Here is a 4,065-nt window from a genome sequence, read left to right on the forward strand (position 1 = left end):
AGGTCTTGTCTCACAAATTTGATTGAGATTTTTGAAGAAGAGATCAAGATGATTGATGAGGATAGGGCAGAGATGTTGTCTACATGGATTTCTACCAAAGCATTTGACAAGGTCCCTCATAGTAAGCTGGTCCATATGATTAGTTAACATGGGATCCACCGTGAGTTGGTAAGTTGGATACAAAATTGGCTTGGTCATAGAATACCGATGGTAGTCATGGGGGACTGCTTTTCTGACTGGACATCTGTGACCAGTGGTGTTCCATAATGATCAGTGCTATACATATATAGAAAATTATTTGGATGAAAATATAGGTGGTCTATTCAGTAAGTTTACAGGCAACATGAAAATTGGTGGAATTATGCACAGTGAAGAAGGTTGTCAAAGGAGGATATAGCTTAGTTAGAAAGTTGAGTGGAGAAATTACAGATGGAATTTATTCTGGATAAGGGTTTGCTAATGCATTTTGGGAGGTCAAATGGAAGAGGGAAGTACACTGTAAATGGCCAGACCTTTAGAAGCACTGATGTACAGAGGGATCGGGGACTCCAAATCCATAGCTCCCTTGAAAGTAGCAACACAAGTGGATAAGGTGGTAAAGAAGGCATTTTGCATGATTGCTTTCATCGGTCAGGACATTTGGTATAAAAGTTGGCAAGTCATGTTGCAGCTGTATAAAACTTCAGTTAGGCTACATTTGGAGTACTGTATGCAGGTCTGGTCTCCACACTGTAGGAGTGGGTGCTGAATAGGTTTACCAGAATGTTGCCTGGATTGGAATGCATTAGCAATAAGGGGAGGTTTGACAAACTTGCATTGTTTTTGCTAGAGCAGCAGGGGCTGAGGGGTGATCTGACAGAAGTATATAAAATTATGAGAGGCACAGATAGTCAGAGTCTGAGTCAGCGTTCCCAGGGTGGAAATATCAAATGATACGGGACGTGGGTTTAATGTGAGAGGGGGAAAGCTTAAAGGAGATGTGCAAGGCAGGTTTCTTACACAGAAGGTGGTAGGTGCCTGGAATGTGTTACCGAGGGAAGTAGAAGAATCCAGGCACGATAGCAACATTGAAGTGGCATTTATACAGGCACATGAACAGGTAGGCCATACAGGAATGTGGACCATGTGCAGGCAGATGAAATTAGTTTGGAATCGTATCACAGACATGGTGGGCCAACAGGCCTATTCCTGTGATGTACTTTTCTATGTTCTATGTTTACTCATGCTACTTGAGGATTGCTGATGATTTGGCTCTGTCACTGTTAACGATTATACTTCCTTGGGAAATGAAAAGTTGAAATGTCTTTTTCATGCTGGTGTCATCATATCATCTGATTTCACCTTTGAGTCTATGATAGCTAATTGTTCTGCAGATGGCTTTGCTGTATGAAAGACTTCACTTAAAGAGTTCTCAATGAGATCAAGTGGGTTTTGCCACACATTCTTGTTTGCAGCTTCTTCTTGCAAACCTTGCTAACTTTTGTCTTCTGTGTTCAGTGCTGATAGGACTGTTTTCTAGACCTGAAAATCTGGGACAATCGCTGATTTCACAATGACTTATGGGATCTTCAAGCTCTTTAGTGATCTTTGGCCACCACATTGCTGATTGAGCCTCCAGTGTACAACCAACAGGAAGTAGTGTATTTGCCAATATATTATTTTTCGAACATGTTTCCACAATGAAGCTGGAATAATTAGTCTCCTACACACTAATAAGTTATCAATACTTTGTATGCAATCATTGCTCAAAAATGTGCTCTTGGCAAATTCATTGGACTTTTGGTCTGGCCAACTTTCAACACAATACTAGTGAAAGGTAGCACTATTCTTGATCACACTTTTATTCTTGTCAAACTTAACTTGAGGCTCTTTTGGCCTCTCCATTGGTTCTTCGTGACCTTATGAAACTCTTTGTATTTGCTATCATGAGTAATCTCAATAGATGCTTCTGTTTTGCATTCTATTATGAGTTTAGGAAACTGACTGAAATCTTCCATGGTTGTCACTTAGACATTTTAATATAATTTTGTTTCTCTTGACCTGTTTACTTTCCCTTGGAATGAACTGAACTCCTTCAGTGACTTCAAGGATGTTGAGATCATAACATGCATGTGGGCTTGAGGTGAGAAGAGTTGATTGCAAATCTCATATACATTCTGTACTCTTTTAAACTCTTTTGTTGCAGCATTGTTTGTAGTATGCCTTTAATCTTGAGAGTTATGCCACCTAGAGAATGTATTTTAATTTCTGTATACTGTAATTTCTGCTGTGGTATTCAATATAATAGGACAGTGACACTTGTACCTGTATCAAACTTGAAATTAATTTTAAAATTGCTTGTGCCTGAGAGGCTTTTTCTTTCATTCCAGTGCATTGATACTGTCTGTTCATATTTGCTGTTTAACTCTTTGCATTACCTTGTCATGGTAAGTTCTATTGCTCTCCTGTGATAAAGTTATCCTTTCTGCTTTCTGCTGTGATTCTTCCAGATCAATGCTTCTGGCACACTGTGAATAGTTTTCTCCAAAGTCAAGTCTTCTTCAGGTAGTAACAAATCTGCCAAATATTCACCAAAATCAGTTCCGTTCCTTTTAAATTCTAATTTCAAAGGTCCATAGTCACAGTCTTTCACCAATCTGTTCCTGAATTAGATTATCTAAATTCCCCTGTAGCTGACATCTTCTGTTAACTCCTGCTCTTGCAATATTTTATTTGTTGTATTTAAAGTAGTCAAAAGTTTTTAGAACAACTTCAAAAATATCTGTGCCTTGTTTTATGATCCAGCAATTTGCAGCATCATCAGTTCTAGGTCCTATTGAATTCAATAATCTATTTACCTGTTCAGCTTGTGAGTTAATATTTAAATTTGAAACAATTCTGTACCTCATGAACCGTACTGGTCCACCTTCGATATACAATCTTGCCGATGGTATTATGGGTGGCACAGTGTCTCAGTAGTTAGCGCTGCTGCCTCACAGCGCCAGGGACCCAGGTTCAATTCCACCCTCAGTCGACTATCTTTATGGAGTTTGCACATTCTCCCCATGTCTGCATGGGTTTCTTCCGGGTGCTCCAGTTTCCTCCCACAGTCCAAAGATGTGCAGGCTAGATGGATTGGCCATGCTAAATTGCCCATAGTGTTCTGGGATCTGTAGATTAGATGTGTTAGCCGTGGGAAATGTAGGGTTACTGGGAAAGGGTACGGGGATGTCTGGGTGGGATGTTCCTCAGAGGGTCAGTGTGGCCTTGTTGGGCTGAAGGGCCTGTTTCCACCCTGTAGGGAATCTATGAATCTTTGTCCTGTTATGTCTTCCTGGTGCAATTATTTACTTGCCTTACTTTCAAGTTTTTGAATTCTGCAGTATCTTAACAATGCTATAACGTCTTTCTCTTGAAGGTTTTTATTTCTGCAAATAGAATTGCATTTTTACTTTCCTTATGCTAAAACTTCTAAACTTTGCAGTATGGCATAGTATAATATTTACCCTCTTTTAAATTATTTAATTCTGTTAAATCGCTATATTGTATATCTGTACAATTTACTGGATGTTTTGCCCATGTTCTCACTGTAAAAATGGAGGTTTCCCACATTCTAAGGCCAAAACAGAGCTTTCCTGCTTTCTTGTGCACAATATGGACAATTTGTCACCTTCCATAGCCTAATAAATAATGTTCACTCTTTTCTGACTTTCCAAGTCAGTAGTGACACAACACCAGGTTATAGTCCGAGATAGTAGGAACTGCAGATGCTGGAGAATCCGAGACAACAAGGTGCAGGGCTGGATGAACACAGCAGGCCAAGCAGCATCATAGGAGCAGAGAGGCTGACGTTTCGGGCCTAGACCCTTCATCAGAAAAGGGGGAGGGGAAGGGGGTTTTGAAATAAATAGGGAGAGAGTGGGAGGCGGATAGAAGAGGGATAGAAGAGAGGATAGGTGGAGAGGAAACAAACAGATCGAAGAGGCGGGGATGGAGCCAGTAAAGGTGAGTGTAGGTAGGGAGTTAGGAAGGGGATAGGTCAGTCCAGGGAGGACGGACAGGTCAAGGGGGCGGGATGAGGTTAGT

Source organism: Rhincodon typus, chromosome 11, assembly GCF_021869965.1.
Source record: "Rhincodon typus isolate 14 chromosome 11, sRhiTyp1.1, whole genome shotgun sequence".
Taxonomy (NCBI): domain Eukaryota; kingdom Metazoa; phylum Chordata; class Chondrichthyes; order Orectolobiformes; family Rhincodontidae; genus Rhincodon; species Rhincodon typus.